The sequence below is a fragment of the Benincasa hispida genome, chromosome 9 (assembly GCF_027475165.1).
Source record: "Benincasa hispida cultivar pf3 chromosome 9, pf3_genome.v1.1, whole genome shotgun sequence".
NCBI lineage: Eukaryota > Viridiplantae > Streptophyta > Magnoliopsida > Cucurbitales > Cucurbitaceae > Benincasa > Benincasa hispida.
Genome location: NC_143486.1, coordinates 15,067,090 through 15,080,018, shown reverse-complemented (window position 1 = coordinate 15,080,018; position 12,929 = coordinate 15,067,090). Strand labels below are relative to the sequence as shown.

The following is a 12,929-nucleotide window of genomic DNA, read 5'->3' as shown; positions in this document are numbered from 1 at the left end:
CATTCCATATGCCGACAAGCAAATCCACCATCTAGATCTGTATCAAGACGTTGGCACTCTTCTGTATTTGTTTCTATCTCTTATTCATCAATTGTATTCATCTTCTTAGTCTATCATTCACACCATGTATCAGACTCTTAGTATTGAATGTCATGATCATTTTCATCTCCATTTTTTTTTCTATTTCCATTCTTCCATGAATCGTTTTCTCCATGATGTTTCTTAATCCCTTGATAATTAGCATGAATCTAACAAGTAAATTAATCTGTGCTAAGGAAATAAATACATTTAGCTAAAGCATGCTAGACGACATCTTCACTTGTGAGAGCAGAAGTGAAGATGCCATTTCTCCTGTCGAGTGAAGGTTGGAAGAATGCGTTAATTAAAGCGAGTAGTACTTCTAGGGATAGAAGCAACCTTGTGTTCATTACGTTCATCCTTGTTTCACCACAGAGATGTGGGAATGCGGCCGATCATTGAGAGGTGTACACCAAGGGAAAGCGGAACCGTAGATATATCTTTAACGCAATTAAGAACTTGCAATGTTTATACTAGTTATCCTTTCTATTTTTGATTCATACATAAGACTTGCCACCACATAACATGATCCTTTGTATAATCTTCACAGTCAGTCTCAAACTCAGTATTATGTATCAGTATCCTATATCTTGTATCATAGTAGCTTAGGTTTACTTTTATCGCACTTTACTTTATTATCGCAACTTTATTTTACCACACAATTTTACTTTATCGCACTTTAATTTCCTATACAAACCAATCTTTCAATTAATTGTAAAACCCCCGGTCACATATATCACGAATGTAATGCATTAACTAAGCAATCCCTATATTCGACCTTCGATCACTTCGAGAAACTTACATTGAAATTATACTTGGTTTTAGCGCAAGGAAACTTGTGACAACGCATAGCATACTACAAGCATTTCATTAATAATTCATACATCTAGAAGTAGTATTGCATAAAGTATGCATGAGCAATCACATAGCAGAACATTCATTTTCCCTTTACAAGTTTATGGCAACATGAGCTTGTAGCGCATTATCATGCATACACAGCACTCCAATTATCAAGTCATCAAAGAGCAGCTTGGAATTGGGAGAATTCATCAAAGGTATGTAGTTTAGAAACCCTCTTCTTAAGTTTCTGTTTAATCATATTTTTAGAACTCAAATTAAATGTAACTAGAGTGCTTATTGATTTTGTTTTCTTCCATTACATGCTAGTAGATCCTAACATCATATACCCCTTGAGTGAACATGAGATTGGCGAAAGGTTTTACAAGATTAGAGGCAAATAGGATGTTGAAGGAAGAAGTATGGCTAAGTAATTGACAACATAGGACATAAAAACTAGAGAAACCCTAGGAAAAAACTAAAGATGGGCGCAGAGGGGAGTGGATCGACGCATATCGTGCCTTGTTGAACCTTCTATACATAATCAAGGGAAGTCATGGTGTAATAAAAAGGAAGTTAGATCCAAAAATGGAAAATATGAGGGATTTGGGCGCATGGATGGAGGGACCATGCACCCCAAACGAAGCCATGCGCCCATGGTAAAGAAATTGAATTATTTGTAAAAAAGGGAGAAGTGTGGCTAAATAAGGTGAAGTTTGGTTAGTTTAAGTACGAGGTGGAAGATGGAGATGCAAAGTTGGGCATGCAAAATAAGAGTTGGCCACATTAAAGGGTGGCATGCATTGGCCTTGTCGGTGATGGACACAACATGCTTTACATGAAAGTTGGTGGTGGCAGGGAAGTAGAAGGTGGCCTACAATGGTGTTTACACTCAAAAAGTTTGGAAGGTGGAGGTGTCACACGATGGTGGAGAGGAAGCATGACGAGGATAAAGGGAAAGAGCATATAAATACCTTCAGGGATTTCTCTTTCACCTTACAACTCAAAATTCTTTTAGAAAGAGAGTGATAAAAATGTGATTGGAGGAAGTTGGCACAATCTTGGCATCATAAACAACATCCATGTGCCCAACATTGTGGTAGGTGGAGTTGTCTTGCATCAACAACAAGCTATTTGTCAAACCATGCACCCAACATTGTAGGGAAGGTCAACCCTTGCACCCAACTGTGCAGAAAAGTCAACCTTGCGGCATCAACGGTCTTTTTCTAGTTCAAAGGATTTTTTTTTTAGGAATTTTAGGGTTAATAAACCAAATTTGAATTGTTTCAAGACTATGGTTAACCATAAGCATGGGAATCTAAACAATTACTTGGTTAATACAGGGAAAATAATGGCATTTAGAACTTTGGAGGAAATAGACCCTAGAACGGTGAGTGATTTAATTTGATTTTTTGAATGTATTTATACATATACAATAATATATATGTATAGTTTTGAAAACTTGACATGATACGAAAATATGTTTTCTTGGATTTTAACTACTGGTTTACCATTCTTTAACTGGATGACTGTTTTGTCTATGGTTCATTTGGATGCTTGTTTTTCATTGGTTTGATTGGATACTGGAAATTATGCCTAGAATATTGTTAGCATACTTCGTGGACGTTTGGCTGGGATTGTCAATGTATCTGGCTGAGATTTTCATCGTTCCCGAGTATGTCTAGAGGGAATTGTCAACATGTCCAAATTCGGCAGGTTATTTGGGATATTGAAAATTGTTTCCTTAAACCAAGTTATGGATGATTTGTTGCATATTTGGAAGAACATGTGATCATGCCAACTTCGTCTCAGTTACCACTAATCGTACGAAAAATGGAATTTCCACAATGACTTGCTATGATATTATCTTCCCAAAAATGTTTTCGAAAGCAAATACTATTTTAATTCAAACTTACCACTCACTGAGCCTTTTAGCTCACGTTTTCCAATTTTTTTCTTAATTCACCCCTCCCCCCCCAAGGTACCAGGAAGAAGATGATGGCTTGTGCTTAGAACCAGTCGACATAATGATTGAGAAAATCATCTCATCTCGACAGTTGTAATAGAAATGTTTAGAAACATTGTATGGTTTGTATTTATTACTTGTTAAACGATGACGACTTGCATAAAATGTTTCTTAATGAGATAACTCAACTATGAATTGTAGTTGGAAAACAAGTTTTTAGAAGGTTGATATACAAAAGGGTAGTGTCTACTGCTTTCACACCTCATTCTGAGTTTAAGATATAAGCTTGGGATGGGGTGTAACACGTACGCTTAAGGATTTATGATGATTGCTTTAATTAATATATGATGCGTGACATTTGATTATATATTAATCCAAAGAAGCAATAGATTAAGTTAGCTTGCGAATCATATTAGATTAGTATTGTTCTAACCAACTTAGAATTGAACCAAATGAATATTTAACTAGGCGCTTCAAAGTTAAATATTCCATCTAGCGTTCCTTAGTTCTTAATGCAATTAGAACAACTTTATTTGTATGCTTTTCATCTAATCAATTTGGACTAATTAGTTATTTAGGATAATTGAATTAGTTTTTCTAATTAAATTTGTCAGGTGTAAACAATTATTTAAATTCGGTAATGAGAATTCGATGGAGATATATTTTGAATAGGGAAACTCTGTTACAACCCAAGCTAGGCTCTCTCATATAGAATTTCAACTCTTACTTTATGCTTTTTATTTTATGCAATTCAATTTTATTTGCAGTAAAACAATACCAAACCCCTCGTTCCCCCATCAGTTACTCTAGGGCTGCAAACCATTTATTTGAGAAATTTGTAGGCTCTCTATGTTCGACCCGTGCTGCAACTACTACACTTTAGTGGATACGATTAAATTATTTGGTTCGGAATTAGACCACAAATTCCATATGATAAATTATAGGGACACTCGAATAGTCCAACTTAAAGAACAGTCACTTAGGCTTCCCCTAAGTCTGAAACTCCCCCTCAATGAAATCTAGGCTCCTCTTAAGTGTGAGATTCCATCATCTTTAACGTTCTTAGGCTACCCCTATGTTTATTCGAAAAATCCTTCATGAATAACGATGTCTTAGGCTCCCCATAAAATAAAAAATCTCTTCTCAAATGTTGAAGTTTTAGGCTCCTCTAAGATCGAGACAATATTCTTTTAGCAAAAATTTCAATGATGAATTACAAGAACAACTTTAAGATCAATGATAACTCATAATGAAAGTTGTAACATTCAGCCACCACCAAAATCAAAAAAGGTTTCCACAAAACAATGTAAAAGCAACAATCCTAAAAAGAACACAACTTGGTCTTAAATGTACACAATGTAGAATAGGAAAATAAACTCATTCAAACTCTACAGAGAATAAACAAATAAATAATTCATAACAATAAATCTACAGAATTCTCCAGATAAGGAAAAAAATAAATCAGCATGAATGACATCTTCTATGATATCTTATGTAACAACTTTATAACAACATCACATCATTCACAAAATCAAAACTATCAACCTTAAACCAATATACAGCCAATAACAAAACTCTAACAAACTTCCTCTTTGGCTAATATTTTTTAAGGCAAAATAACCAAATCCAACAAACTCCCACTTGGACTAAAATTCCTAGTAGGATCAAAAGATGTTGAATTTAACTATGAGAAATGAATATTATATATGAGTACAATAAACATATGAATACAATAAACTAGGGCATTCCATTCTTTTTAACGTGCTTCCCCTGCTTTCTTTAAATCAAAATTCAGCTTCTTGACTGCCCACAATGCTTTCTACTCCAGCTTCAAGGGCAAATGACACGCCTTGCTGAATACCAACGCATAGGGAGACAGAAGAAACCCAACAAACACTAGAGAGATACCAGTGAAACTGCTCAAAGGACAAAGTCCAAACATTCTTACACAAATATAGCAAACACGAGACCTCTAACATTTTTTAAAGGAAAAAACTTTTCTAGGTTAAAAATAGAAAGTGCCCTTAATTTTGAAACCAAAACATTTCTAGGTTATAAACAATAATTTTCCAAACTTGTTCTTTCTTCTTGCTTAAACTAGATCGTCTTAACTTGACTAGAAATGAGAAAAAATTGTTATATGAGCTAATTCACCTTGGTGTGATATTTGGCCTTAGCCGATAAGACCCACCAAGCTAGCACATCCCTAAAGGGAAAAGTACCCCCAAAGGCTGTCTCCAATTGAGGTAAAATCAGCTGAATACTTAAAAGAGGAAAAGAGACCTTGAGCGGACTCTTGTGTTGGGAACAACGACCTATAAACTCCCATATAGATATTTAATTAAACACAATAAACATATAAACTCCCATAACTTAAATGCATGAACATATTTTATGAACGTATCTAACTCTTAGTTGAGGTATATTTATTTTGTCAAATCTAATTCATATTATAAAAGCATATACTAAATTTAAAAGAACTAATGACGATATTGTTATTACTAATAACGACAGCAGTAAAAAATATAGCTATGGATTTGGAAGGTTCATACTCACAAGTATGAAAGAAGGAATGTAGGTTGGTTATGCAATCTTTCATTTCTCCCTTTTCTTCACTCTTTCCTAATGCATCATCTTCATCAAGCTGATGCACTAAAACAGTAAACATTATTAACTATATGAATACAGATCATGAACCAGATATAATATAATTAAAGACAGATTCTTTTCTTTCTTTCTTTATCATTTCCATTCTTAGCTTATATATTATGTGCTTAGATTTCAATTTCAGAACTTTGGCTTTCAAACTGCAGTCAACTTTTCATCTAGTTATAAAATCTCAAAACATGTGTTACACTAAAAAAATGTAAATATATATTTGTTAGTTAGACGTTTTTTCCTTTGAGATGTTATTTAACCAAAATATATGATTGGTGAAATTATTATTTACAATTGTCATTTTTTTTTAAATCCGCGCACAAACTGAATGAAATATAATTGTAATTTTTTTTTCTTAAATGAAGATATATATATATATATATATATATATATGTATGTATGTATGTATGTCTATTTGAAGATGAAAGATTGAAAGGCTTATTGTATATATATCCGTACATATGTTTCTAAATCTAGTTTGATAACTATTTAGGTCAAGTTTCATAACAATTTAGTTTTTAATTTTAGGGTTTTTGAAAATTAAGCTTATTTTCTCTTAATTTTTATAAGGATTTATATTTTTCATTAATATAATGGTTTAATTCTTAGCCTAATTTCAAAAACAAAAACACATTTTTAAAAGCTACTTTTTTTAAAATTTTCAAATTTTGGCTTGGTTTTTTAAACCATTGGTAAAAGTAGATAAAAAAGGAATAAATTTAGAGATAAAAATAGTGTTTATAAACTTAAATTTCAAAAACAAAAAAACATAAAACCAAATGGTTACCAAATGAGGCTTTAGTTTTTCAAATTTAAGCCTACAATCATCTCAATCATTTTCTAAATTTCTTGTTTGGTTATATACTTTTACTGACATTTTAAAAAACTAAACTAAGTTTTGAAAAAAAAAAATAGTTCTTCAAAACTTGTTTTTGGAATTTAAAATTTGACTACGAATTCAACTATTTTACTTAAGAAATATGAAAATCATTGTAAAAATTTTAGAGAGGGAATAAATTTAAAAACCCAAATGGTACCAAACGAGACGTTGAAATTTAGTTTGATAAACATTTTCATCATATGTTTCTAATTTTGAAGAAAGGTCTGTAAAAATTAATGATTGAAATCTGAAATTCCAAATTGAGTTGATAATTATTAGAGTTTGTGTGATTGACAATATTTCTTTAAGCATTCCAGATGTTATGAAATATGTTTCTACATTGGTTGTTTCAGGAAGAAGAATGTCTACGGTAATGCTGATTCTACAAAATACTTTCCTTATTGGTGGTTTCGTTTGTTGTCTTTTTCTGTCAATATCTTTTCCATTTTCAATTAGTGATTGCTATTGAAGTTAAGGTTTCCCATTGTGCTTTCGTTGATCGTATTTAAAGGACTCTTTGTCTTTCGTGATGCCTAGTCGTTTTATTTTTGTATGAAGCTTATTCTTGAAAAACAATTCAGTGTATTCTGTCAGTAGTGTTGTATATTGATAAAGTTTAGTTTCTTGAAGATGTACTATGTATTCCTCACATCATGTGCAAGAAGATCCTTTTAGAAGAGATCCACAAGCTTAGGGGGAGCATAAGCCATTCGAACAAACAGGACTTTGTTTTTAGAAGGAAAGATACAATATAAGAGAGAAGGGGTCTCACGACTTGAGGGGAGCTCAAGCCTTATAGAGAGAGAATCTTGGTCTTAGAGGGAGCCTAAGATTTGCTTCACTGATAATACAACTTAGGGGGAGCTTGAGACGACGTAAAAAGGAGTCCCATACTCAAGATGAGCCTAGGTTATTAGTTGAGTGATAAAGTTGTATGAGAATCTTTGTAATAGTGCATCTATTACATTAGATAGCTCTTTATCATTTTCTCAATTGGTATCAAAGTAGGTCACCATTATCTCTAGTGTTATGATCCTTTATTATTCTAATGGAAGAAATAAAAGAAAGAGGCTCTACTGCTCATCCACCTATACTAGATGGAACCAACTATGCATATTGGTAGTGAGAATGAATGCTTTCCTGAATTCTTTAGACAATAAATCTTGGAAGACTATTTTCATTGGATGGTCACATCCCCAGGTTTCTAATGAGAAAGGTGAACTAAAACTCAGGCCTGAAGTTGAGTGAACAAAGGAGGACGATGATGTTTCCCTTGAAAACTGTAAGCTTTGAATTTCCATATTTAATGGTGTTGACAAAAACCTTTTTCGCTTGATTAACACCTACGCGTCTTCCAAGGAAGGTTGGAATATTCTTGTTGTTGCTCATGAAGGAACATCCAAAGTTAAGATGTCTTGATTACAACTATTAGCTATGAAATTCGAATGAATCATTTGCTTGACATTACAACTGTTAGCTACGACTATTGCAGGGTTTAATGTTAGATTACTTGACATTACAAATGAATCATTTGCTCTGGGAGAGAAGATTCCTGAAGAAAAGCTTATACAAAATTCTCATATCTCTACCAAAGAGATTTGACGTAAAGGTAACTACTATAGAAGAAGCCTAGGATATCTCCACTATGAAAGTTGGTGATCTTTTTGGGTCATTACTCACCTTTGAAATGTCTCTTAGTGACAGACTTGGGAAGAGAAACATGAGAATTACTTTACAGTCTTCAATCGACAAACATTCATTTGAATCAAGAGAGGAACTTGAAGAAAGTCTTGCTAATGCAATCTCCTTATTATCAAAATAGTTTTCCCGTGTGTTTAAGAAATTTGAGAAGAAGTTTGGCTTCTATTCTATAAGAATTTTGAAGAATGGCAACAATTCCGGGTAAACTATTCAAATATCTCAACGTTATAAGAATGACTCAGACAAACAAGGAGGGAATGATACAATTAAAGAAAAGTTGTTTAGATGTAGAGAATGTGAAGGACTTGGTCACTATCAGTTAGAATGCCAAAAATTTCTTAAGCGAAAAAATAAGAATTATGTCATTACCTCTTCAAATGAAGAGTCTGATGGCAATAGTGATCCAAAAGAAAATTTCAAGGCTTTTATCAGTTACATCCTATCTTACAGTTTTGAATACAAACAACTCATAGATGAATTCACTACAACAGGTTGTGATGATGAAACTCATGACTCATCAATTACATTTACCTATCATGATCTTTACAAGCAGAAATGTGAGGATGCTAAAACTCTTGATGTTTAGAATAGAAGGATAAAATCACTTATTGGTGATAAAACTCACCTCATGTCTGTTATCTTTGAGTTGAAGTGTAAACTCAATAAAGTTGGAGTTGAGAAAGAGTCGTTTTGTAAATCTGTAACGATTATAAATTCAGGAATGGATCACTTTGAAACAGTCCTCTCTGAAAGTAAGCCATCTAGGGATGTTCATGGCATTGGGTTCACTGGTTCAAGCTCTTCAAAAGGAAGACAATATTCAAACAAAGGGAAACAATCTTTTTTTTTTTTTTTTTTTTGTCAAAGAGCAAGAGCCTTGAAAAAAAAATTAGCCTGAAAGTCCTACCACAAAGAAATTTCAAAACAATAATTATTTGAATAGAATGCAATAGATTTGTCACTTTCATGGAAAAAGAGGTCATAAAGACCCTACTGCTACAAGTTACATAGGTTTCATAAACGTGAGAATCGCTCAAGGCTTCTTGAGTTTAATTACAATAAAAGATAAAATTCCCTACTGTGAAGAATGTTTTGAAAGTTAAATCCAACCCAAATCGTTGTAATGTTGTTCTTACATCTCTTCGATCTTTAACGCAAATCATTGTAATCATTGTAATGTTGTTTTTTACTATGTCCCCAGCTATCTACTTGGTCTTACCCCAAAAATAGAAGGCTTATTGAGTTTGTGATGTTGAGTCATTGATAGGTCTTGAAAAGAGCTATGTTTCTAATGATAAATTCCTCGAATTTATGTTATTTGTTTTCTTTTATTGTCTATTTTATATGTAAATTAGTCCCAGGAGCATTATGAAGTCACTGCAAGATATTTGGACTAAAAAGAAGCAAGAAATCAATAAAATTGAAGGAAACCAAAATTTTACCACAATGCCACTGCCTTAAGCGTCATGACCCTACAACTAGCATTGAGCAACACTGAAAGAAATAAGTGATCGGTGCAAAATAGGTGTCATTAATTCTATCTTACCCAAACAAATGGAATTTATAATGCTCAACTACTAAAACTAACATGTCGTTAAATTGGAAGTAGAAGGTCGATCCGAAGAGAACCTCTATTAATTGGGCAAAAATAACCTTTGAATTAAAAAAGATAGTAATTTTTTTTTTTTTTTTTTTTTGGGGGGGGGGGGGGTGGGGGGAGTGGTGGATTGTTTGTAAAGAAAGTAAAAGGTAACTAAAATAAAGATATAGGCAAATTGTAAAACAAACTTACTATGTTGTTAGAAGAGAGATGATAGAAAAAGATTCTTGGGAATTCTTGTTACTAGATTTTATCTTATTATTGTTTTTGAACAATTACTTGAAAACTCAACATCCCACAATTCAATAAGGAAAACCCTTTAAAAATCCATATAGCTAATTAACAAGAATCACATAAATTATCCCTAATCTAAGTAAAAAACACTACCATATAGTATTTATCATTTTTTTTCTTAGATTGCTTTAAAGACATGAGTTATCATGATTATGCCATTCAAAAAAAAATTAGAGTAAGTTTCAAGAATGATTTAATGAATGTTCTAATTAAGAAATTAAAGAGTTAAATTCAGAAAAATTCCTAATCAACACAAGAAAACTTAATTTTGTAACCTATCTCAACATTATGCAACAGTGCCAAGCAAGAATTAGATACAAGAATTCAATGGAATCAAAGCATCAATTATCCTCCATTAATTTCTATTCAAATTCAGCCCAAGAACATTCAAGAATGAAGACAATTTAAGAAAATATACAAAAATAACTCAAGAATTAAACCTAGAAGTAAGAATTCCCAAGAAATAGAATTACCTAGCCATAAAGATGAGAAATCTTGAAGGGATCCTTTATGATGAATTACATGAAGCAATTCACAATGGAATTGTAAAATTCACAAGAAATCTCTCAATACAAACACAAATTTAGGTAATTTTCTCTCTAATTTCGATCTAACCTCCCCCTCAACAAAAAAAAAATTGATTTTTCTCTTGTTCCTCCTGCTGAAAATGAAACAATGGATTTATATCTGCAAGTGTAGCATCGTGACGCTAAGGCTAGCATTGCAACCCTAAATTATAAAATGGCCGAGAAGCGTTGGGCTAAGGTCTTGACACTACACTGATGCTCGATTGCGCAAGGCGCGTGCACGAACGATTTCATCAATCTTTGGAGCATTGTAAATTTGGATGAAGCATTACAACACTACACTGGTTTGTAGCAAATGGGTGCATTCTATCTTCAAGCGTCAAGCTAGCATCAAGCTTAGTGTTGTGAGAAGCATTGTGATGCTTCGAGTATTACTCAAATGTGTTTAATTCTTTCTCTTGAGGGGCAAAGTGGTAATTTATCTTGGATCTTTTTCTTAATTGATTCTTTGGTGTTGTTTGGCTCGAATTAGCTTCAAATCCTTTAAAATAACTTCGTTTGTGTCAGGATTGGAATTTTCATACCAAAATAGATAATTTAAGCAAATAATTGAAAAATAATTGAGGAAATTAGTACTAATAAGATAGCTCTTTACAAGACTTATCAAGAAGCATATCTAATTCGGCCACACAGGGCAGCATCACGTCACCACACTACCCTCAGTGTTGCAATGCTTTGGAGATTGATGAAAATCCAGAGATATACGTTTGCACCTCACACAACTTAACGTCACGCCCAGTTGCTTTTTGGATTTCTACATAACAGCATTACAACGCTGCCTTCAACGTCACGACACTATCCCTGTGAGTATAATAGGAATTTCTTTCATTTTGTTAGAAAAGAAGGAATCATTCCATGTGGAGTGTGCAGTTATTCTATATCATTTAGGTTAGATTTTCATTTTATTTTTGGATTGGGAGCTTGGATTGTATACTTCATGAATTTAGATTTATGTGGTAAACCCTCAATCTTATTTCTAGTTTAGGAATCCTTTGTTAATTTCTTGATTTTTTTTTTATATTCTTTAACAAATTGTTTCTGAATCTATGCTTCTTTGAATCAATTTGAACTTCTTAAAGCATGTTTATGGATTCTCTTTAATTTCATGAGCATCTAATGCTAAGATTCTTAGTTTTGCTATATTCCTACTTGAGATTTAAGATATGTTCTTGCATATGAATGTCTAAATAAGATCTAACAAGAGACATCAGTTGATGGTGTATTTGATGGTGATTCTTAGAATACACTAATCACTAAATTCAAAGATAATTTTGATTGATTGGATAGCTTTTTTGACAATTTATCCACACAATTGAATCCTTGAATTTAATGCATATCTGTTTAATTCTATATGGACACTATTGAACCCAGTAGGATTAAGAGCATATAGGTCAGTTAGAGTTTGGTCTATCCAATCTTAATTAATGCTTAGGACGCTCTTTTGTTTAGATTTTTGCTAGTTATCCACCATTGTAGAGGCTAACTTAGTACGGTTGAATGAGTAGTTATGTGCATAATTAGATTGCAATATCAATTTGTAGGATTCAATGATAGAGATTGCATTGAATGTCCAACTTGTTTTTTAGAAATGAGATTGGCCAATCTTTGTTTACATTTATACTTTATCTTAAAATTTCAAGCATGTTTCTCTTTACCAAAACCCAAAACCCCTGTCTTTCTCGCTTTTACAGTTGAATTTGACATAATAAAAGATCAAATATTTCCTTCCCTATGAATCGACCCCATACTTACGCTTATGCTACTTGTTAGTACAAGTGGTATGATTTTGTGATTTATAAATATTTTTTTTTGCGTTTGGAGTCGAATTACCAACATCAATTTCGAGTTGAACAAAATGGCACTGTTGCCAGGGAAGGCAAGCAAAGCCATTTGACCTTTTTCATAGATAAATTTTATTTTTAAGCTTTAAAAACACTAAAAAGATTTTTCTTTCTTTGAGTCCACTTGTTTTATCATTATGGCGGATATGAATGCCTTTAATGCATTTCTTTCAAGACAAGCAGCTCGACCTAGGAAAGAACAAGAGGTAAGAGAAATAAATGAACTTAAAGATTAAGTTTTACTACTAACCACTCTTGTTCAAGATTTGGCTTTTAGGAATTCACATGTTTTGTGCGGTCCTATGCACGATCACTACCCTCCATGGGAGAAACCAAGCCAAACACCGTTGTCGATGCATGCTTCTTCCCCCATTTCATGTATTTATTTAGAAGAATTAATTAAGGAGCTTTCTAACAATTCTTGTGAGATTGTGTAGGAATCCACCTTTAGTCATCAGAAACCATCTAGTTTCAAGCAAGATAGCTT

The 12,929-nt window shown here is 32.9% G+C and overlaps 1 long non-coding RNA gene across 2 annotated transcripts; it reads right to left on the bottom strand.

Moving 5' to 3' along the window:
• Positions 1-4,338: 4,338 nt before the first annotated feature.
• On the bottom strand, positions 4,339-9,030 carry LOC120086961 (uncharacterized). 2 transcript variants are annotated; one of them, XR_016532231.1, is made up of 3 exons: positions 8,746-9,030; positions 5,036-5,533; positions 4,339-4,797 (listed from the first exon to the last, which is right to left on the bottom strand). It is a non-coding gene; the product is annotated as an uncharacterized LOC120086961 (long non-coding RNA). The 2 variants fall into 2 exon arrangements; XR_016532232.1 differs by having other exon boundaries at positions 5,438-5,533.
• Positions 9,031-12,929: the final 3,899 nt, after the last annotated feature.